General features: G+C 40.5%; 1 protein-coding gene across 2 annotated transcripts in view; it reads right to left on the minus strand.

Annotated features, from left to right (window-relative positions):
• The window catches only part of xkr6 (XK related 6), a 221,779-nt gene continuing 197,721 nt past the window's right edge, over positions 1 to 24,058 (minus strand). For both annotated transcript variants that reach the window (XR_010002463.1, XM_062969426.1), the window contains one exon: positions 1 to 24,058. This exon is cut by the window's right edge. The gene's annotated coding sequence lies outside the window, so the exon portion shown is untranslated.

Below are 24,058 nucleotides of genomic sequence, written 5' to 3' on the forward strand. Positions count from 1 at the left end.
TATTATTAAAATGAACTGTTTATATTATCTCAGTTGAGTCAATACAGTATAATGTATTAAAATGGAAAGGTACAAAATTGAAATAAATACTTTCTGAGTCATGTATAAATCTTTTGTCAAGATGACATTTTATGTTTTTTGTGTTTTTTTGTTTGTTTCTTTTCATCAGTACATGTTTCAATAAAACATTTAAAATGACATTTAAAGTATCGTTTAAAATATGGTTTGTGGAAGAAAGACGCTCAACTCAAACAAATTTTGGCTTGTTTTGGCATGAGATTTTGACATAATCTGGGTTCCCCAAAACCACGTAAATGGTGGTAAAAATATTAAATGCTCCAACTCATTTTAAAAAAATAAACAGGCTTTACAAAACCCCCTCTGATCCTTAACTCAGCCACTCTCCTGTGTATTCTGCACTTAACAATATATACATTCATTAGTGTCCAAGGGAAGACAGCCACTGACTTTCATTGAAAACAGCTTGGTGAAGAAAAACCGAAACCAAATGACCATTATTATGCAGTTGACAGCAACAATAATTTAAAAAAAAGACATTAGTTTCAGCAGCGGAGAAAAATTGCACAGAAATCAATTAAAGAACATGCACATGGAAGAGGGAAAGAGGCAGATATGGGAAAATTCAAGTCTGAAGCAAGAAGCTAGAGCAGCCATCGGCAAACTTGGGTCCTCCAGGTGTTTTGGACTTCAACTCCCACAATTCCTAACAGCCGGTAGGCTGTTAAGGAATTGTGGGAGTTGAAGTCCAAAACACCTGGAGGACCCAAGTTTGCCCATGACTGAGCTAGAGCCACATAAACTGGTGGATAATTACAAAAATAGAGGGAAAGTGGTTCCTAAAGTCCCACTGAAAAACAAAAGAGAGGTCGAGTCTTCACTGGTGGTAAATATGTGGACAGTCCAGAGCAGAAATAATCCATACTGATCCTGGAGGTGTCCACATGCAGCTCAGATCATCTGGATGCCACATTGGCCTCCATATGATCCAACCAGGTTAACACCTCTCCTTCCACGTCATGACTATTCCTGGAGATGTTCGCATGAACCTCAGATCATCTGGAGGCCACATTGGTCTCCACATGATCCAACCAAGTCAACACCTCTCCTTCCATGTCATGATGTGGCCTCCAGGAGATGTTCGCATGAACCTCAGATCATCTGGAGGCCACATTGGCCTCCACATGATCCAACCAGGTCAACACCTCTCCTTCCACATCACTGCTGCTGTTCGGAGCCAACCATAGAGCTCCAAGCAAGCTCCATATCACCAGAAAGGAGAAGGTAGATGATCTCCATATCTTCTTCCTTGGCATATGATAGCAAGGAGCTCATATGGAGCTCTGCGGCTACCTGGAAACAGCATTGACATGGACACAAACATTTCCCTTTCCCCATGCTGAGAAGTTGAGGAGCACAGGGAAAAGTGGATGGTAGTGATGTCTCATGTAGGTTTGTGTTGGACCTGATCCAGCTGTCCACACTGTCCGGAGCTCTGCAGTTTTAGGCAAACTCTAGAGCATCGTCCCAACTTCAACTGAAGCAAGATAATGCCAGTACAACCCGTGAAGACAGACAGAAATTAACTCTTCTGGGGTTGTTGTGTGTTTTCCGGGCAATGTGGCCATGTTCCAGAAGTCTTCTCTCCTGATGTTTCGCCCTCATCTATGGCAGGCATCCTCAGAGGTTGTGAGGTACCTTGCCCATAGATGTGGGCGAAATGTCAGAAGAGAATATTTCTGGAACATAGCCATATAGCCCAGAAAACATACAACAAACCCTGTGATCCCGGCCATGAAAACCTTCGACAACACAACTCTTATGGGCTTTCATGTCTTAGGGCAGTGGTTCCCAACCTTTGGACCTCAGGTGTTTTGGGCTTCAACTCCCAGAAATCCCAGCCAGTTTATCAGCTGTTAGGAAGTGTGGGAACTGAAGTCCAAAATGCCTGGAGGCCCAAATGTTGGGAACCACTGCCTTAGGGAGAGATTTACAAAGGACCCATCTACAACAACCATTTAATGCAGTTCCAAACCAGTACTGAAGAAAGTGCTTCCACTGTGCAGATGACTACATAGGAAATCCTGGAACCAGTAAGAGGTCCAGATAGTGATCATATGAACCACAGAGCATTGATGCACTTTAAGAGCTTTTTTTCATGCTCTTTTGTGGGAGTTTGTTGTCTGACTAGCTTTGAAGTGCATGAAATGGCCAGTCCAGATGAGACAGTCCATACCTCACAACCTCTGAGGATGCCTGCCATAGATGTGGGCGAAACGTTAGGAGAGAATACTTCTAGAACATGGCCATACAGCCCAGAAAACACAACAACCCAGTCCAGATGAGTCCTTTGAAATCAGGAAGACTTCAGCAAAATCATAACTAACTTGCCCTGCCAATTTCAGGGCACATCCATAGGGATTAAGGGCCCATCTGAAAAGAACAGAAAGTTCTAGATTTTGTTCTCGTCCTTGGAAAGACCATGAATAAAATACTGAATGTTTCCATCTGGATGACCCTCAGTGGGAACCATCAAGCTAACTTATGGACTTTTTGCATCTCTGAAACTGAGAGAAATAGCTGTTAGTTTTTATCAGGATACAAAGACATGTTGTTCTTGAAAGTAAGTGTGAAAAAGAAATTTGTAGCTTGGCTAGACTCAACTACAACGGATGAAGTAGACTGAATCTAAGGAATCTTATGCTACAAACCTCTTTTTCTCAGTTAGCTCCAATGGTGTTGCAAGATCGTTTTGTATGGAAACTCACTGTAGATTTCTGCCTCTCTAATAAATATGCCTGTTCAATAAATAAAATATTCAAGCTAATATACTCCAACTAATGGATGATGTTTCTAAAGATACACATGTATCCATCTAAATGTTTTAGTGACACTTGTTGCTTTTCTATTTGCAGTCTCAGGAGAAGGCAAGGGTGGATCAACAAATTCTGCCAAGGAAAGCCCACAAGCCAGAAATGACTTGAAGGCATGCAACAACCTATGATGGGGCTGAAACAAAAAAAGCAGTCCCTGCCCATCCATATTGGAACAATATAGATATGGTCCTTATGAACCTACTTAAATGTAAACTTATCTTACAGGAACCATCTCATTAGGGGTCCTAAACAGAAGACTGGAAGCACATTTGGCTACAGAAGTGGCTTTGTAGGCAAATTGGACAGATACTGACAATTTTGCTGTTTATACAACAATTGGAGATTTTTTGAAGTCATTAGGCCACAGCAGCAGAAATATTATGTCCTGTATGACACTAGTAATACATGTTTAGTACACCATGTCCAATCCTGTAGGCCATATTTTACAGAAGTAGTTGGCACTAGAGTCTATCTAGAAGATGCAGGGCCTTCAAATTAGGTTGTATATGTGCAGAGGAAAGGCTGGAAGAGCTGGATATGTTTGGTGTGGAGAAAAACATTCTAGGAGAGACATGACTGCTCTTTGCTTTCACACAGAAGATGGAGCAGATTTCTTCTTGGTTGCACCTCAGGACAGGATTTCCAACCAATGGGTGGAACTTGGAAGTAAACAGATATTGCTTAAACACGATGTGGGAATCTCCTAATGGAAAGAAGGGCTGCACAGGGGAGCAAGTGGTCATTGGCAGTGATGTTCTGCCCTTTCTTGAATCATTTTAAACCAGTGGTTCCCAAACTTTGCTCTTACAGGTGTTTTGTACATCAGTTTCCAGATATCTGCTTGGTGAGAAGACAGGGGTTCTGGCAGCTGAAGTCCACTAAAGGACTAAAGTTACTGATTAGAGCCCATCCATTAGGGCTGGACTCCTGCTGTACACAGGGGCTTGGACTAGATAACCTCCAAAGTCTCTTCCGAGTTCAAAAATTCTGCGATTCTATGCTTAGCTCAGCCTGCAGAAAATCTTACTGATCGAAAGGTCGGCAGTTCAAGCCTGGGTTGGGGTGAGCACCTGCCATCAGCCCCAGTTCTCTGCTCACCTAGCAGGTTGAAAGCAGAAATGAAAGTAGAAAAATAGGTACCACTTTTAAAAAGCAAGAAGGTTATAAAAGGCACCCCATAAGGCAACTGGATTTGGAGGACGGCTAAAAGACAACACAGCTCCTCGGCATGGAAGATGGCGCAACAGCACCACCCCGTGGCCGGAGTCGAGCACAGCGTCCAGATGCCAGAAATGGGAAAGTTGGGGAAAGCCTTTACCTCTGTCTATGTATTGTCTGTCCTTGTCAACTGTATAACGGCATCGAATGCTTGCCGTATATGTGTTCTGTAATCCGCCCTGAGTCCCCTCAGAGAGAAAGAGCGGAATATAAATAAAGCATATTATATATTATTATTCTCTCCAAATATCCAGCCTCCAGTTTCCACAGTGATTTAAAGGAACTCATGAAAGTAGCCGATTGCTTCAGACCTGAATCTTTGCAGCAGAAAGAAAAGATGGAACCGAACGCAAACCATGACGCAAAACATCTTTTTTTCCCCCCAGATGAAACGTTTCCACAACCTGGTTTTAAGGAACGGTATTACATATATCAATAGATAAACGCTATGCTAGGTCTTGAAGGAAACCAAACCAAAGCAGGGGAGGGGAGGGGAGATGTGAAAGAAAGCAAGACGTACAGTATAGGGGAATACTCTGGTCAACAAACCAATCACCATTAGAATCAAAAAAGCAAACCATCCTTCACCGAGGAACTCAACAACATTTCTCAATGCACTAAGTACATTTTAAACCATGCAATTTTACACAAACATCTTAACTATGTTTTTTTAAAACTTTTTTAAAACACCAACATTATGCATTTCTTTGTTAATTATATTGGTTAAAGTTGCAGCCGGAGGCTGCCAAATATCAGATACATCATCATATACATATTTTTTTTGTTTTTATACAGAATCCGGACAACACAACATTACACATCCTAGAGAGAGAGAGAGAAAGAGAAAGAGAGAGAGAAGAGAGAGAGAGAGAAAAGAAAAAGAGTATTTGTTCCTTTGTTTGTTTGTATATATATATTTTTTTCCTTTTGTAAAAAAGATGGAATGACATGAGGAAGGAGTGGAGCCGGACGAGGAGCCGGCCAAGGAAGGGAAAACCAATATCTTCCACCAAATGAGAAAGGCCATTAGAACAACAAAAATATATGTCTAAACCACAGTAGGAGAAAGGGGAGAAAGAGGGGGAAAGAGAGAAAGAATTGTCTCGAAATTGGCTCCACGTCAAAAAATGCTCTTTGCTTCGAAACAGGATGTTTGGACGCAGAGTGTATTGGCATTGGAAAGCAGGAAGAACCGTGACGTCGTGTTGATTCCAAGTCCGTTTGATTCGAAACCAAAACTGGGTTGGGAAGACAAAGTAAATCAATGTTGTGGTTGTGTGTGATTTCAAAGATCTCTTATTGGCTTCAGTGTCCTACCTACCCATGGTGGGGAATGTGGCTAGATAACAGCACATGGAATAGGGAGTCGCAAGGGTAACATGTCTTTACGATTTTTTTTTTTCCTTTCGGATGTAGCGTCGCTTGAACCAGCGCCTTGGCTTTTGAAAAACAAAGCTGATGGTTTGGGTCACCTTTTCAAAAATTCGAATGATCAACTTTTAACCATAACCCGCCCACCCGCGGTCGTAAAGCAAAGCATGCATCAGGTTGGAGAAAGGAAAACTCGATTGTGTCAAATGCTTTCCCCCCGTTGATCATGGCAAGTATACAAATACATTAAAATTTCCCGATATATAATAATCAAAGATACAAAATCATTTTCTGACAAGAGATTTTTTTTAAACAATAACCATTACAGTGCAAGGTTTTCCATTACAGTAAAAGGTGTGTATATTGGTTTACAGTAACTGTAGATTGTAGCTGTTTTCTTTTTTATGTACAGTAGGTCCCTGATGTTTTGAGTGTATGCACCAGTCAGAGATTTTAAAAACCCAGCACAGAATGGCTATCCAACTTGAAATACAGTTTTTTTTCTTAAACATTTACAAAATAACAGCAATATCACAAATTCACAAGCACATTGTTTTGCCTTAATAAAAAGCATATAATCCGTTTTTTAATGGTTTTTTTATCCAGTTTTTTTTCGTTTTTAAACTTTCGACACTTAAAGAAATGTAAAAGTTGGATCTCTATGAGGACGTGGTCACATGTGTTATTTGATTCAAGGGCTTTGCCATTCCACCAGGTTCCTTGAAAATAGGTAAGCACCATTTTGTAAGCCACGTGTGCTGATGTATGTGGGGTGTCCATCTGCTCAGGAGGAGAGGCATGGTTTGCAACACCTTGCTCCACATCCAGACATCCAATTGCTTGAGCCTAGATTTAGACATAAATTTGCTGATGACCAGTTTGAACTTTGCTTCAATGGCACCACTTGATCATTCTTTATTTGAGTGATGGCTGTGTGGACAGGAAGGCATCTACTCCTGAGGATGCGAATAGCCTCCAATCCCACAGTTTAGCACTTTAAAGTATGTGGTATGATGTTCAGAGCACCAAAGTGGGGAAGAAGATCTGGTTAAAGAAGGTGGTTATGATCAGATGAGGAAAGATGTTCGGGCTCCAATGGACAAACTATTACCAAAGAGTTGGAGAAGGCTTTCATGGTCGGAATCAATGGGTTGTTGTGTTTTCTGGGCTGTTTTCTGGGTTATAGAATGCTTGCCATAGATGTGGGCAAAACGTCAGGAGAGAATGCTCCTGGAACACGGCCATGCAGCCTGGAAAACTCACAACAACGATTGCCAAAGAAGGGGACCTTTAGGGAAGAAGTGGAGATTCAGGAAGGCTTTTGCTTGGTTTGACAAAGAGATCCAAGGGAAGTGGTCCAAGGCACAACAAAAAAAAGAAGGCGAGAGAAGGGGAAGAAAAAAGGATGGAGGACTTAAGCTATTAAAAAAATATAATTTGTGGCAAAGCTGTTCCTGTTTTGTGTATGTGTTTGTTTGTGTGTACATGCATTTATAATTGATAATTGCATTTATAACTGAGCATTTACAACCTTTTTATAATTAAAGATTCTTAAAGCACGGGGGGTCTTTAATTATAAAAAGGTTGTAAATACTCAGTTGAGAAATACAAATTCATTCTCTCAACGGCAAGGAGAAAAATGCATCTCCCCCAAAATTTTAAAAAACCCTTCTAAATGTGTGTCATGCTCTCAGATACATTGGCTCTCAGCAGTAAAGTAAGGACATGAATAGAGGGCATTCTGTTAATTATAATCTGCACCTAGTGACACCTGATAATCTTTATTTAACCTCAGTGATCACCAATGTTTATATGGGAGGATTAGCCAGTCGCTGAGATGGCATCTGGGAGGTGGTGGTTAGCACAGAGGGTTAAACCGCCAGCTATAGAAGACCTTGCTGACTGGAAGGTTGGAAGTTCAAGTCGTAGGTGGGGTGAGCTCCCTCTGTCAGCCCTAGCTTCTGCTTGCATAGCAGTTAGAAAACAGCAATGTGAGTAGATAAATAGGTACAGCTTTGGCGGGAAGGTAAAAGGTGCCCCTGAAAACATGCAAAATTTGATCAGGAATGTGTCCATGGATGATAAGCTCCTTGGTGCGGAAAAATGAACTAACAGCACCTCCCCATGGCTGAGTCAAGCAGTGTCTCCAGATGCCGGAGATGGAAAAAGAGAGAAGCCTTGCCTCTGTTTGTGTACTGTCTGTTTTGTCAATTGTATAACGGCATTGAATGTTTGCCAAATATGTACCTGTAATCCGCTCTGAGTCCCCTTGGGGAATAGATCGGAATACAAATAAAATATATTATTATTATTATTATTATTATCCTAGATTCAGAATATTTGGGCATTTAAAGCTGAACAACACAATTCTGCCTGAAAGTAGGAAGGAAGGATAACTAAACAGTACCCCTTCCATGGAAAACATGCTTGGGAATTAAAAAAAAATCACTCCTAGATGTCAGAGAAAAATTCTGGCTCACTCTCTTACCCAAGTAAACAGTTTATCTATTGAGAAGGAGAGAAGGTGGCCTGTCAATAGCAGAGGCAAGAGATGAGTGACATGAAAAACTGGGAATGGCCAGTTTTTCATGTCAACAGGGACCTTGAAGAGCACTCTTCTCTATCCGCAAACCCAAGACTTTCATGGGAGATATTTTGCAGGTTCAGCACAAAATTGTGATACAGTAGAATCTCACTTATCCAAGCACCACTTATCCAAGGTTCTACATTATCCAATGCAGTTTGCCTTTTAGTAGTCAATGTTTTTTTAGTCATTTTTTCAATAAATTGCGAAATTTTGGTGCCATGAATACAGTAATTATTACATAACGTTATTGTGTAATGAGATGCTTTTGCTATCCATTTGTTGTAAAGCATGAAGTTCTGGTGCTTAATTTGTAAAATCATAACATAATTTGACGTTTAATAGGCTTTTCCTTAATCCCTCCTTATTATCCAACGTGTTCGCTTATCCAATGTTCTGCTTGCCTGTTTATATTGTATAAGTGAGACTCTACTGTATATGGTGGGAGAAACTGGTGAATTTAAATCCAACTCTTAGCTGTACCAACAACATTATGGGATTTTAGTATGGGAAGTCACTTGGCCTAACCTGGTCTTATGGCCACCTATGACTAGGAACATGGACCACTAGCCATTTGCTCTACAGCAGTGGTTCTCAATTTGTGAGTCCCCAGATGTTTTGGCCTTCAACTCCCAGAAATCCCAACAGCTTGTAAACTGGCTGGGATTTCTGGGATTTGTGGGCTAAAACACCTGATTAAGATCCACTGCTCTAGAGGGAAAATTGCCCCAATCATTTGTTCTGATTTTATGTGTTTTATTGTATTTTTATAACGTTTAAATTGTTTATTTTATTTGATCTATGTTATTACTGTTTTGTTTTGATATTCGTTGTAATTGCTTTATTCTGTTTTGTTTTGGGCATTGCCCCATGTTAGCCACCCCGAGTCCGTTCGGGAAGATGGTGGCGGGATAGAAAAATAAAGTATTATTATTATTAGGTTATCAGAAGACCTGACTGTAGTTAGACTATCTTTCCAGTAGTGCAGTGTTTTTTATCTTCCACACTAGGCCCATCCACACAAGCTGATCATCCTAAGCAGAAAGGAACACAAAATGCTTCCTTTATATGGATGGGACTGGGCAATGGGCAATTCTGTGTACTGTAGTTTGTTGAAAAGAAAACTGCCTTTCTATGTTTTCTGTTGTGCTATGTTCCAGTCAGCAGGTGACCTAGGAACTATGGTTGTGTAGTTAGCCCCAGCTCACCTAGCAGGCTGAAAGCGGGAATGCGAGTAGATAAATAGGTACCACTTTTAGCAGGAAGGTAATAAAGGCGTCCTTAAGGGCATCGATTAGGAGGAAGCTCCTTGGCATTGAAGATGGAGCAACAGCACTCCCCGTGGCCAGAGTCAAACACAACCTCCAAGATGCCGGAAATAAGATGGGAAAAACTGCTTTTACCTCTGTGTTGTCTGTCCTGTTAATTGTATAATCGGCATTGAATGTTTGCCGTATATGTGTTCTGTAAGCCGCTCTGAGTATTTTATGGTGTATAAAAACTGTAAATAAATTCAAAAAATCAATAAACTGGCATGAATTATATTTGTTTGACTGGTGGGATATGTCAGGGTATTGTGTAGAAGGAGGTGAACCGGGATGGTGAATTTTTGGATTTCACTCTGCTACCCATCATCCCCGCTGACAGGATATTAAAATAAATGCCAAAATATAAACTCTGGGTGAGAGTTCACTTGTTGTTCCACTTTGAAGCAGAAAGACAGGAGCAAGAAGAAATTCTTGTGTGCCCAAAAGAATGTCATGAAATTATTGCCAAAGTATCAAATGTAATTCCCTTTCTCCTACTTTTTTTAGAACTTCCATCTCCAAGAAAAGGTAACAGTCAAGTCCTGGGATGGAACTTCCTTTGGCCAGTGCTTGTTTACTAGAGGTGCCTACTCTAAGCCAATGACCACGCAAAAATGTCAATGGCTATTCATGATTTGGGGGGAAAAGGATTTGATTGAAAATGCAACTGATCAATAAGCTAGACCATAATATTTTCCTGCCATCAGAAGAACCAAGCCTTGTGGGAACAGCCACCCATTTGGGCATTTTTACTTCAACATAGTCAACAACGGTACTAGCAGGTTTATTATTTATTTATTTTATGTACAGTATTTACAGGGCTGGGCTGTGGCGCAGGCTGGTTAGTAGCCAGCTGCAATAAATCACTATGACCAAGAGGTCATGATTTCGAGGCCAGCACGTGTTGGAATGAGCACCCGACCATTAAAATAAAAAATAGCCCTGCTCGTTGTTGACCTAAGCAACCCGAAAGATAGTTGCATCTATCAAGTAGGAAATTTAGGTACCACTTATATGTGGGGAGGCTAATTTAACTAATTTACGACACCATAAAATCGTCCAGTAGCGTTTGGAATGAGGAAGTTGCCGTCATAGTGGATGATGAAGCAGCAGCTCCCCCTGTGGCCAGAATCAGGCATACCCTCAGGAAGCTGGAGAAGGTTAAATTGCCTCTGTGTCTGTCTTTGTCTCTGTATCTATGTTCATATGGAATTGAATGTTTGCCTTGTATGTGTATGTTGTGATCCGCCCTGTGTTCCCTTTGGGGTGAGAAAGAAGGGTGGAATATAAATACTGTAAATAAAATAAATAGGTTGAAGTGTGAGTTAAAAGCACTACAGTGCAATTACTTTAGGAGAATATTGGACACATTCTGGATGTTTGGATATCAACTCTAAAAATTCTTAAAGCATGCCAGGTGTTTGACTAAGAAAAATACTTCAGTCAAGTATCTCTGAAACTATTATGATTGTAAGCTAATCTGGAATCCATATGACTTTGCTACTGCCAAAGTGGAGAATCTGTACTACATTCCTGTAAATAGCAACTGTTATGATCATCAGTGTCAATCTAACCGTACAATCCTTTCTAAGTTTATTCAGAAACAGAGACTTTCCTACGGATATCCTGTTGACTTTAATGTTGCTCTCTTCCAGGTTAGAGAACATGGGATTGCAAGCTGATTTCCCTGGAACTGGCTGAGGCACGTGGACCTATTTCAAGATTAAAAGAAGGCAGTTTTCACACTGATTGCCAGCCGTCATAGGTTTCACCAATAATAGAAAATGACTACAAAAAAAAAAAAAAACCTTACAGGATTCTTAGCCTAAATTAGAATGGAAAGGCTTCAAGTAGCCCTAAGCATAAATTGGTGTAGAAATTGTGAAATAAAGATATTAAAACAATTCACTAGCTTGTCAGCCCTGGGGTATCTAGTCAGGAGCTATTTAGATCTTGCTGGGTACAAGCTAATAGGAGAAGTTTGGTTCTTCAGATTGCCATTGCATATATAGACAGCTCACTTATGAGAGAGAAAAATGTGTTGTTCAAGATTTTCATGGGTTGTTGTGAGTTTTCAGGGGTGTATGGCCATGTTCTGTAAGCATTCTCTCCTAATGTTTTGCTCACATCTATGGCAGGTTGTGAGGAAATTCAGGGGAATTCCAAACAGCAAACAATCAGGGCCAGTTAACATCTTCCAACAAAGGATTACCCCAGGCCATTCAATGCTAATCAAAGTGGCCAATGGCAACATTCACACATGCCTCAAACAGACAAGAGTTCTTCCTCCCACCCTGGACATCATTCCACAGCTAACACTTCCTAACGAAGGATTCCCCCCCCAGGCAGGAAGCAGCCAGGTTTTGAAGCTGCAAGGCCATTCAGTGCTAATCAAGGTGACCAATTGCAACATTGACACGTGCCTTAAACAGACAAGAGTCCTTCCTCCCACTCTAGACATTCCACAGCTAACACTTCCTAACAAAGGATTCCCCAGGCAGGAAGCAGGCAGGCTTCGAAGCTGCACTGCCATTCAATGCTAAACAAGGTGACCAACTGCAACATTGACACATGCCTCAAACAGACAAGAGTTCTTCCTCCCACCCTGGACATCATTCCACAGCTAACACTTCCTAAAGAAGGATTCCCCCCATCCCAGGCGGGAAGCAGTCAGTCTTTGAAGCTGTAAGGCCATTCAATGCTAATCAAGGTGACCAATTGCAACATTCACAATTGCCTCAAACAGAAAAGAGTTCTTCCTCCCACTCTAGACATTCCACAGCTAACACTTCCTAACAAAAGATTCCCCCAGGCAGGAAGCAGCCAGGCTTTGAAGCTGCAAGGCCATTCAATGCTAATCAAGGTGGCCAGTTGCAACATTCACACGTGCCTCAAACAGGCAAGAGTTTTTTCTCCCTCCCTGGACATCATTCCACAGATATATAAACAAAACCCATTTGCCTGGTTTCCAACAGATCTCACAACCTCTGAGAATGCCTGCCATAGATGTGGGCAAAATGTCAGGAGGGAATGCTTCTGGAAAATGGCTATACTGTCTGGAAATCTCACAGCAACCCAGAGAGAAAACTATTTGGGTTTTCAACTTTGATTGTGATTTTTATATGGAGATGCATTTAAATATTGATGTCTAATGTTGCTTAAGTAGGTTGACAGTTTGAAGCCTGGGTCAGGTTGACCTCCTGGCCTTTAGCTCAGCTTCTGCCTACTTAGCAGTTCAAAAGCAAAATGTGAGTAGATAAATAGGTACCGCATTAACGTGGGGAGGTATTTTAAGAAAAAATGCCAGCAATTTGATCAAGGAGGAAGTTTATGAACAAAGCTCTTTGACAGGGAGATGGAGTGACAGCACTCTCCCTCCACCATGGCCAGAACCGAGCACCAGTCTCCAAGATGCCGAAGATGGGAAAAATTTATATATACACCTCTATCTATGTACAATTGTCTGTCTTGTCAGTGTATAAAAGCGGCATTGAATGTTTGCTGCATATGTATATTCTGTGATTCGCTCTGAGTCCCCTTTGGGGTGAGAAGGGCGGAATATAAATACTGTAAATAAATAATAAATAGTCTAAAATAAAATAATCCAGCTTCACTTTGTCTCCAAGTCCTGAATCTCTTTCCTGGCTGTTTTGACTTGCACGGGGCCTTTCACATTTTCCCCAGGCTGGAAGTGGCTCAATCTGTGGCTGGTTAGTAGCCAGCTACAATAAATCACTACTGACCGAGAAGTCATGAGTTCGAATCCAGTCTGGATCAGATTGAGCTCCTGACCATTAATAGCTTAGCTCGCTGTTGACCTAAGCAGCTCAAAAGGCAGTTGCATCTGTGGAGTAGAAAATTTAGGTACCACTTTATGCAGGTGAAGCTAATTTACCTAATTTACATTACTAAAAAATGTCCAGCAGCATGCGGAAGAATGAGGAAGTATTCCATCAAGGACTTGGTGTCACAAGTGGATGATGAAGCATCCACTGTGGCCGGAATTGAGCATACCCTCATGAAGCCTGAAGCTGGAAAATGTTAAATTGCCTCTGTGTTTGTCTATATGTCGTATGTCTGATGGCACTGAATGTTTGCCAAGTATATGTGCATTGTAACCTAAAGTATATGTGTGCATTGTAATATAAATACCAGCAGTATCAGTTATGACTATAATGACTTGATATAATGACAGACCCGGTTTGGACTCGGAATGTGCCTTAAATGTATATTTTTATGAATGTTTTAACCTAATTAATTTAAATTGCAACAAACTGTGTTTGGAATTGTTGTATATATGTGTATTACTAGCTGTGCCCGGCCACGTGTTGCTGTGCCAAAGTGGTGGTGGTATTGGTTAAAAATTGTTGTGTAATTTTTATTTGAGGTTATTTGCATTTTTTATTAATTTTATTGTAAGTTATATTTTTATTTATTATATTTTATTATTTTCTTGTATTATTTTTAGTTATTTTCTGTTATTATAGTATTTTATTGTATCAATTTTTTAGTGTTTTTAATTACTTTTTAGTGTTTTTTATTATTTTTATTGGGTTGCTAGGAGACCAAGTTGGAGGAGCTTAGCCTTCTAACTGGCAGCAATTGGATAAAAGCAATTATTCCTCTCTCTCTAATTAGGACTTTATTTTTCTTTTCTTTTTGTTGTATCAACCTAGAGGCGTGGATGATGGGTTGTGTTGTCAAATTTCGAGGTTGGGGGGCCTGTAGTTTTGTTGTTTTGTGGGTCGCCATGATGCCATCACTCTTTTATATATATAGATATAGTAAGCCGCCCTGAGTCGGGGATGAGAAGGGCAGGGTAGAAATGCTACAATAAATAAAAATAAATAAATACTGTAAATAAATCAATCAATCTACATTGGGAGGATAAGCTAGGATCATAACGGTAACATGATGGAAATAGAGTAATGGAATATGAATGCGCTGGGAAGAGAAGAATTGGTTGGTTTGTTTTTGTTTTGGTGATCTGAAGGAAGCCCAAAGGTATAAACAAAAACGCCCTCCTGAAGTTTGGTGGAGTGACAAAACCCTTGTCGTCAAGGACGAGTCCTTGGGGGGAAAAATATACATCTTTGTCATCATCACAAGCACCCTTTAGTCCCCGTTTCAAATCTACCCCCAACCTGCAACAGAGAACACCTCATAAATATAAATGGTTTTCACATTTCATTGCATTAGAAAGACAAAACACCACCCTGAATCGGGAAAACGAATGACCAACAGCGAGGAATAAGCAACAACCGTACGTAATGAACACAGCGAGGATTGCACAGACGTCGGATCGGAACGAGACAAAGCTGTCTACTTTTGAACCATTGCATAACTTGCAAAAAGAATTTCAAGATTGTTAAGCCACTTTTGGGGACAAACCAGGGTGTTTTTTCTTAACCTTTTGTTTTATTAAAAAGCGCTTAATATTCTTTTTAGGCACCGTGGCTGCAATCCTGCGCAGGGAGCCTGCTTAAACCTGATCGAGGGATCGAGACTTAAGCAGTCTTAAAGGTGCCCAGGATTAAAAATGTATCAGAATGAGATAGTTATAACCATGCCTTGTTGGACAAAGAAACCTTGCAAAATATCGGGTCGGAAAGGATGCAGTCCCGGTGCATATTTTAAGGAATGCTTATTAACACTGCAACAGTATGAACCTTATCCGCTCGTGATAGACCAGGTTTGGGCAGACTTTGGCTCTCCAAGTGTTTTGGACTCCAACTCCCACCATTCCTAACAGCCTCAGGCCCCTTCCTTTTCCCCCTCAGCCGCTTAAGCGGCTGAGGGGGAAAAGGAAAGGGCCTGAGGCTGTTAGGAATGGTGGGAGTTGGAGTCCAAACAGGGGCGGCTCAAGCGGTAAGCGAACTACGCATTTGCGGAAATACTGCTTGCTTACACTTGAAAATTACCTAAGGCCGGCTCTGAGTCCAAAACACTTGGAGAGCCAAAGTCTGCCCATGTCTCTGCAAGACTAACTTCCTCCTCCTTCAAACCAATGATTGAACCTTGGACACCAATGTCTGCAGTGGACTCTTCATGTTGGGAGTTAAGTCACTGTTTTTCAACCTCAGAAATAGCAACTTCCCTTGTCATGAATGCAAAGACAGTGGAAGGTTGTAAAGCCCTTTGCAGATTCAGAGATGGATAGAAATGGTATCTCCAGGGGTTCAAGTTACACGTTATGAAGGAGTCAAGGAGTAAGTTTTCAATCTTGCATTCTCATCTGAATCCATGCACACATGGTTAGCCTTCTCCAAGGTTTCTTTAGCGGGCGGGGAGACGGACCCCCTGAAATAGGCCTGTGTTTGAGCGGAAAGCCCACAATAATCATCACACAAGAGACAGCGGCCATATGGGGTCCCTCCCATGACAACCGCAGCTTGCCATTGGTATGGAAAGCAAGCATACCCAATGGGAAACCACTGGCATCATTTAAAGTGTAGCAATAACAACTATTTTCGATTTTTAGTGGGACCCACTTCCAAGTTGTTTTGGGCCGACTTTCTGGGATTGTATCACTTTGCAGATGGAGAGTAGAGATGTGCATCCTCCAGATGATCTCATAAGACTATAGGTAAGCAAAGAGACCTCAAAAGACCATCTAGATGGTCTCACAAGACCATAGGTAAGCAAAGAGACGTCCAAAGACCATCTAGATGGTTTCATAAGACCATAGGTAAGGAAAGGGGCCCCCAAAGGTCATCTAGACAATCTCATAAAACCATAGGGAAGGAAAGGGACCCTCAAAGGCCATCTAGACAGTCTCATAGGACCATAGGTAAGGAAAGTGACCTCCAAAAGCCATCTAGATGGTCTCATAAGGCTGTAGCTAAGCAAAGAGACCTTCAAAGACCATCTAGACGATCTCATAAGACCATAGGTAAGCAAAGAGACCTCAAAAGACCAGGTGGACTTAGGTCAACCCTAAGTCTAAAGTTTAGGACAGGGGCCAGGTCAATGACCTTGGAGGGCCACATCCGACCCACGGGCCTTAGTTTGGGGACCCCTGCTCCAGAGCATCATCTACTTAAATAAATTGAGAATAGCAAGGGAGAAAGTTCTGTTTTAGTGTTTTTCCCGAACCCCTGCCCAATTTATTTCCCATAGCACGTGAAACTTACATTGCTTCACGCACATTCCTTTGTGGAAGAATCCCAGGAAGTCTACACCACATCCTTGAATCTCAAACACGTGAGCAAAATTCCTTGGAAGCGAGTCCCACGGATAACATTAATATTAAACATGCACCTAGGTTATCAGCACAAAGAGCCATACAAAAAGTAGTGGAAATACAGCTTTGCATTTAGAAATTTCACTGGGTTTTGGTTGGGTTGCTCACTTGGCCCACGATATTTTGCGTGGATGGTCAAGACCACACTTTTACAACACCGGTCACAATAAAGCACCTTTTTTTGATTTCAATACGACACCCTGCATTCCCTCCACTCTTCACATATCCATTTGAGAACTCTGATTTGTCTACCCAACACCCTGAAAAAATGCAATATCGTTTTGACAGAGGAACAATACTAAGAGAGTTAAGACAAGAACAAGAATATTCACTCTAGTGTTTTAGGAAAGTGGGGAGCGGGGAAAGGAAGGAAGGGAAAAAAAGGTTCAGATAGGTTTCCACAATGAAGAAGAAATTGGGCACCACGACGATAAAGGTTATGACATCTGATGAATATTTCTGTGTTATAGCTTTGAGTTTTATTGCAAAGCAAAAATATATATTTGTATATATATATTTTATATATATATATATATTTTATCTACAGGTCACCTCCAATATTTACGCCACACAAAAAAGCACAAGGAACTGAAAAAAAAAAGAAGAACAACAACTCATAATGAGGTAGATACAAAATGTTGGGATGTGGGAAACGCTTGGCCAAAAGTTGGCTTAACGCAACTGGCATTCGGGAGATGTACAAGCGGATGGAAAATGGAATAAAGCTCGGAAAAGTCATTGTTTCAGAACAGGCATGGGCAAACTTTGGCCCTCCAGGAGTTTTGGACTCCAACTCCCACAATTCCTAACAGCCTACCGGCTGTTAGGAATTGTGGGAGTTGGAGTCCAAAACTCCTGGAGGGCCAAAGTTTGCTCACACATGCTGCAACAGAGAAGAACCTGCCTTTCATTACTTATCTTCCTTTGAAATGCATTGGAAAAACGACTGGCTGCTATTAACTGAAATCAAAGTCAACAACTACAATTTCCACCCAAAAAGAAAGACTAATATTTTTTAAAAATAGATTTATTTAAAATGGCAATTTCTGGACCACTTTGTTACCCAGAAGCTTTTCGGAGAATGAGAAGCATATTTTTATATTTCATGAGCTGCCTCGAGTCTCAGTTTTGAATGAGAATCACATCAACGTTGGAATTCAACCCCACACTGTCCAAGTCTGCAGTCCTCAATGCGGAGTAATTAGATAACATAGAATAGGCTGAAGGAAATCCTTTCCCACTAGCTGCTGCATGATAGTTTGAATGTACAGTAGAGTCTCACTTATCCAACATAAACGGGCCAGCAAAATGTTGGATAAGTGAATATGTTGGATTTATTTATTTCGTGTCAAAAGCATTGCATAACAAATACATTTTAAAATGATGAAAAAAAAGGAAATCACAAGCAACTAAATAGTTTTAGACCAAAAACGGGCAACAGCAACCGCATTGTCCGTAGCTTTAAACAACTCCTCCTCCGAATATGTTGGATAATAAGGAGAGATTAAGGAGAAGCCTATTAAACATCAAATTAGGTTATGATTTTACAAATTAAGCACCAAAACATCATGTTATACAACAAATTTGACAGAAAAAGTAGTTCAATATGCAGTAATGCTATGTAGTAATTACTGTATTTACGAATTTAGCACCAAAATATCATGATGTATTGAAAACATTGACTACAAAAATGCGTTGGATAATCCAGAACGTTGGATAAGTGAGACTCTACTGTATCTAGGTCTTCTCTCCTCTCTATTTCTGCTCTCATTCTGATTGGTTGTATAGAATTGATACTTTGCAGGTACAGTAGAGTCTCACTTATCCAACATTCGCTTATCCAACGTTCTGGATTATCCAACACAGTTTGCCTCTCGCCCCGATACACAGCTGTTTCTCTAGGCAGCAAGGATTGAACTTTGTATGGATTTAATTTCCAACAAAGTTGCTACTGTAAGTTCATTTTATACAATTCTATCTTTATTTGTAGTAGTCAGTTTGTTAGTAGTCAAATTTTTTGTTCAATGTTTCAATATATTGTGATGTTTTGGTGCTAATTTCATAAATACAGTAATTACTGCATAATGTTACCATGTTTTGGAGTGCTTTTTTGTTGATTTGTTGTAAAACATGCTGTTTTTGGTGCTTAATTTGTAAAATCATAACGTAATTTGACGTTTAATATCCTTTTCCTAAATCCCACCTTATTATCCTACATTTCGCTTATCCAATGTTCTGTTGGCCTGTTTATGTTGGATAAGTGAGACTCTACTGTACATGTCTTTTGTCTTTGACTTTCTACTTTTACATCTTGGTGTGTGCTCTCTGTGTTGAGATTTCTCTCTGGTTTTATGTCAGGAAAGATGTAGTGCTTGGAGATTTCTCCCTCTCTATAAACCCTAGAAGAAATGGAGTTTGGAGTAGCCAGGACCCAGTTGTTTACTATTAAGAAAAATAGTTATTATTTTGTAAATAAACTTTTTGCGATTTTAATTATTGAACTCTGGATCTTTGCTTCCTAAACTCCAAATTCTTTACAGCCATGTGGCACTTCACATTCTGCTTGCTGTGAGCTGAATGCTCAACTCTAAATTCCTTACAGCCACATGGCACTTCACACTCTGCTTGCTGTGAGCTGAATGCCCAACTCTAAATTCTTTACAGCCATGTGGCACTTCACATTCTGCTTGCTGTGAGCTGAATGCCCAACTCTAAATTCTTTACAGCCACGTGGCACTTCTCACTCTGCTTGCTGTGAGCTGAATGCCCAACTCTAAATTCTTTACAGCCATGTGGCACTTCACGCTCTGCTTGCTGTGAGCTGAATGCCCAACTCTAAATTCTTTACAGCCACATGGTACTTCAAGCTATGCTTCCTGTGGGCTGGATGCCCAACTCTAAATTTTTTACAGCCATGTGGCACTTCACGCTCTGCTTGTTGTGAGCTGAATGCCCAACTCTAAATTCTTTACAGCCACATGGCACTTCACATTCTGCTTGCTGTGAGCTGAATGCTCAACTCTAAATTTTTTACAACCACATGGCACTTCACGCTCTGCTTGCTGTGAGCTGAATGCCCAACTCTAAATTCTTTACAGCCACGTGGCACTTTACGCTCTGCTTACTGTGAGCTGAATGCTCAACTCTAAATTCTTTACAGCCATGTGGCACTTCTCACTCTGCTTGCTGTGAGCTGAATGCCCAACTCTAAATTCTTTACAGCCATGTGGTACTTCACGCTCTGCTTACTGTGAGCTGAATGCTCAACTCTAAATTCTTTACAGCCACATGGCACTTCACACTCTGCTTGCTGTGAGCTGAATGCTCAACTATAAATATACTGATTTTGCATATTTTGGGTGCTCTGCTAGTTTCCCCTGTCACTCACAGAAAATCCCAACAATTAAATCATTCAAGGACTCAAACAAGAACATCTTCATCACAACATTTTCAGCATTGGTGTCTATACTATACAGACTAAGGGCGAAGAATTCTGGAATGTACTGCCTTAGATACAGGAGGACAGCTAGCAATGCTCCTTGAATTTCTTAAAAAGAAGACCTCCTCAATGGTATGGTCCATAATTGTACCACTGTGCTAATTTTACTATGTGCAATATGCATCATGGGCGTTGCAAGCAATCTTGTGGGAATTGAGTTCATCATGTTTCTATCAGGAAGACCAGCATGGTAAATGATAGCAGAATTTTTCATATAGATTTCGATAAAATGGTAATGGTGGTGGTGGGGAGAAAAGGAGATTATAAAAGTGCTTTCCTGAATTCTCCTGAAATTGCTAAGTACTGCTTACACCAAAACCAAAACAAAGCAAGCAAATTAATCTCTATGGAACTTTAAAAGGAACGTGGTAGCACAGGCATGGGCAACCGTGGCTGACTGTGTTTTGGACTTCAACTCCCACCATTCCTAACAGCTTTCTCTCCCTCCTTTCTATGCTGCAAGAGACACATCTAACTCTTTGAAAACTCCAACTTTTGTGGAACTTCTTTCCCAATAGTCTTTTGATAAATAGCAAGTTTCAGTAATAATTGTCAGGCAGAAGCCAGGCAGAGCCCACCTTGGTTAGTACTGGGACAGGAGATTGCCAAAAAATACCAGGTTCTGTACATTGATATTCCAAAGGAGAGAACTAGGAAAACTACCTCAGAGGATATCATGCCTACAAAAACTCTATGAAATTGACAGAGCTGCCTTAAAACCCATTTTTGGGAGAAATGTAAGATCCAATAAACAAATTCAGGAAGTTGCCATAAGTCGACAAATGACTTGAAGGTACAGACACAGAAGAGACTGAAAACCAACCTGAATATGAGTGAGGCTAAGGATGCAAAACATATTGTTTGGCTTGATATATATATATATATATATATATATATATATATATATATATATATGCCTGAGTACGTGTCATATTAAAATGATGTATAGATTTGATAAATGTGGATTTTATATGTGTGGTATGAAGGAAGGAAGGAAGGAATGAGAGCTAATAATTTTGGAGACACCATTCTGAAGACGAAGGCCTGCAATGACTAAATCAAGAGTCTCGCTTATCCAAACTTCCCTTATCCAACATTCTGTATTATCCAGTGCAGTCTGCCTTTTAGTAGACAATGTTTTTGTAGTAAATGTTTTCAATACATACATAACGTTACCATGTATTGAACAACTTTTCTGTCAATTTGTTGTTAAACATGATGTTTTGGTCCTTAAATTTGTAAAATCAGAACGTTTACTAGGCTTTTCCTTAATCCATCCTTACTATCCAACATTTTTGCTTATCCAACATTCTGCCAGCCCATTTATGTTGGATAAGTGAGACTCTACTGTAATTACACAGAATCTGTATGTCTGTATGCCCAATGTCATTCTTTGTATAAAAGTGTAAAAGTTCCAATATCCTTTCTCTTATTGGATAATTGCAATAACAAGAATGTATGCTTTAAAGTTATTGAACTGTCATTCATGACATACGTATGGTTCCCTTTCTGAATTTATGTAGAGCATCTTACTGATTTCATGGCTGAGTGGCAACTCTCCAGAGTCCTAATCCAGGACCCAAACAAGTATAACACATTGGCTGTAGGTATCCATACTAATCTGGAATTAATATCTACTGAGTTCATTAAGACTTATTTTGGAGCAAATATGTACAGGATTGTGCTATAAGCATATTGGGGGTCCCATGCAAGCCCTTAAAAATATGGAAATGCTTTGTTCAAAGGTCTCCACGAGTAAGAAATAACAAGATGACAGGAAAATTATGTAATTGCGTAAATGGAAAGACAGGCATAGGAATGTGACATTATAATTCAACAAAGAAGAAAGTAACAAAGGGAGAATTGCCAGTTCTTTCAAGTGATTGTTTGATAGATGGAATTCAGTTTGACAGAATGATAGAGGAATGTGGCATCATGGATTCAATGCCCATACAGATCCAAATCATATGCCAAAGCGTGGGCTGTTGCTTTGCAGTAGAGTTGTGAAGTTTGTTGTGATTGTTTCAGAGTCCACCTAGTCTCAAACTGCATCTGCTTGCTCTATAATTCAGGAAACTATAGTGACAGAGATCATTGGATTTTGTGAATATCAAAACAGGAACCTATATGGACACTTGGTTAGCCCGTCAGCCACAATAGATATGCTTTCAACAATGCACCTTGAATCTATTTTGAAGTGATCCTCACAACTCAAACTGCTTCCAAAAAGTTCCCAGAAGCAGCTTCAAGAATTGAGGCTGGACCTTTCCCAAGACATACGTTACTTTCTTTTAAAAATTCATGTATTTGTATTAGTACATGATATTTTGTGAGGGGCAATCCGATGACTGCCTCCTTAAAAGCAAATCCTATTGATTTCAATGGAACTTAACTCCAGATATGCTGAAGCTTGAACCACAGAGAGAAGAATACTTTTCCCTACAAGGAAAAATGGAAGGTGAGAGATAATTTATTAATTGGAGGGTTAAAAGGTTGAGGTCAAAAATGCTCGTGGCTTCATTTAACCAACCTGGACACAGCTATCAAAATGGGCCAGGCTGTGGCGCAGCTGGTTAGTAGCCAGCTGAAATAAATCACTACTGACCAAGAGGTCATGAGTTCGAATCCAGACCGGGTCAGTTTGAGTGCCCGACCATTAAATAGCCTAGCTCGTTGTTTACCTAAGCAACCTGAAAGAGTCTGTCGAGTAGGAAATTTTAGTACAGCTTTATGCGGGGAAGCTAATTTAACCAATTAACCAGGGGCTGGGCTGTGGCGTAGCTGGTTAAGTAGCAATAAATCTCTTATGACCAAGAGGTCATGAGTTCAAGGCCAGGCCGTGTCGGAGTGAGCACCTGGCCATTAAAAAAAAAATAGCCCCTGCTCATTGTTGACTTAAGCAACCAAAAGATAGTTGCATCTATCAAGTAGGAATTTAGGTACCGCTTTGCGGGGAGGCTAATTTAACTAATTTACGACACCATAAAAATCGTCCAGCAGCTGCTTGGAATGAGGAAGTATCCCTCAAGATGTCACAGTGAATGATGAAGCAGGAATCGAGCATCCACTCAGGAAGCTGGAGAATGTTAAATTCTCTCTGCGTCTATGCCTTGTCTCTATGTTCATATGGCATTGAATGTTGGCCATGTATGTGTACCTTGTGATCCGCCCTGAGTCCCCTTCAGGATGAGAAGAGCGGAATATAAATACTGTAAATAAATAAAGAAATAAATTTATGTTACTATAAAAATGTCCAGCAGCGTGCGGAAGAATGAGGAAGTACTCCATCAAGGACTTGGTGTCATAATGGATGATGAAGCAGCAGCTCCCCCTGTGGCTGGAATCGAGCATACCCTCATGAAACCGGAAGATGGAAAATGTTAAATTGCCTCTGTGTCTGTATGTTGTATGTCTAATGGCATTGCCATGTGTATGTACATTGTGATCCTCCCTAAGTCCCCTTCGGGGTGAGAAGGATGGAATATAAATACTGCAAATTAATAAATAAATAAATTTGCATCACTATAAAAATGTCCAGCAGCATGAGGAAGAATGAGGAAGTAGTACCATCAAGGACTTGGCGTCACAAGTGGATGATGAAGCAGCAGCTCCCCCTGTGGCCAGAATCAAGCATACCCTCATGAAGTCGGAAAATGTTAAATTGCTTCCGTGTGTCTGTCTCTGTCTCTATGTTCATATGGAATTGAATATTTGCCATGCATGTGTACCTTGTGATCCGCCCTGAGTCCCCTTCAGGATGAGAAGAGCGGAATATAAATACTGCAAATAAATAAAGAAATAAATTTATGTCACTATAAAAATGTCCAGCAGCATAAGAAAGATTGAGGAAGTACTCCATCAAGGACTCGGTGTTACAGTGGATGATGAAGCACCAGCTCCCCCTGTGGCCGGAATTGACTATACCCTCATGAAGCCAAAAGC

This window comes from Anolis carolinensis, chromosome 1, assembly GCF_035594765.1.
Source record: "Anolis carolinensis isolate JA03-04 chromosome 1, rAnoCar3.1.pri, whole genome shotgun sequence".
Classification (NCBI taxonomy): Eukaryota; Metazoa; Chordata; class Lepidosauria; order Squamata; family Dactyloidae; genus Anolis; species Anolis carolinensis.